Raw genomic sequence first — 1,016 nt, 5'->3', positions numbered from 1 at the left:
ATTTGCTTATGCCACTCACCAACCGCCCCCTCTATAACGTAGGGCACGATACCCAGTTGTCGGTAAAACTATTTTTGAACAATGGGGTGAAGAAAATGCCAGAAATGTCGTAACCTATTAAATATTTAGTTCCATTAAAAATCACATTTTTAATTATTTTTAATTACACATTGAAATGATTTTGTAATATTCAAGTCAAATTTTTTTTTTAAGTTAATTATTTTGGTAACATATACTTCACCAATGGTTAAACATCTGAAGGCTATCGCTATCTCGCTTATTAGGGGATCAAATTTGACAAAATTTCACACATGTTACAAGCATAGAAAGGAGTCTTGTAATCCGCAATTAAATTTGATATAATAGTTTCCGTTCCAATGGATACGGCTGGAATATTGGATTTGTTAACATGTCTTGCGTAATGAATATGGCACATAGTTCTTATTTTTCAAGGAATTGATTACTTTTTTGTATGCCTATTAGCAAACATTAGATCTACAATTTTTTGTTGTTGAATTTTTCCTAAACGAATTACAAATTGTTTTCCTAATGTAGTATTCAAGGTTGAAAAAAAATCCGTAAAAATCCACACTCCAGACACCACCACCAAAAATCTATTCCATATATGAAAAATCCAACTGATAATGTTTTGTTTTAGTATTACATTTTCTCTTCCTTCTGTGAGAATTTTATGAAGATAGGATGTAAAATGCTAGAGGTATTTTTTTTAAAGTGTAGAAAAATCACGCTTTGAGAAAACGGGAGACAAAGAAAAATAAAAGATTGACTTAATGGGGAAATGGTATTGGCCGATAAGGCTTTATGGAGTTCTAATGCTTTGAAATAGTTGTAGGAGAGGCTGAATATTTAAATATACAAAATTTCCGATAACTGCAACCTATCTCGAGACACACGCATAAGTATATTTACTTGCGAAGATGTGCGTGCGTGTGTGTGTGTGTATGTGTGTGTGTTTGTTACGTGTGTGTGTGTGTGTGTGTGTGTGTGTGTGTGTG

This window comes from Aplysia californica, unplaced genomic scaffold (assembly GCF_000002075.1).
Source record: "Aplysia californica isolate F4 #8 unplaced genomic scaffold, AplCal3.0 scaffold00124, whole genome shotgun sequence".
Taxonomy (NCBI): Eukaryota; Metazoa; Mollusca; class Gastropoda; order Aplysiida; family Aplysiidae; genus Aplysia; species Aplysia californica.
The sequence above is the reverse complement of the archived record's forward strand: the minus strand, read 5'-3'. Positions refer to the sequence as shown.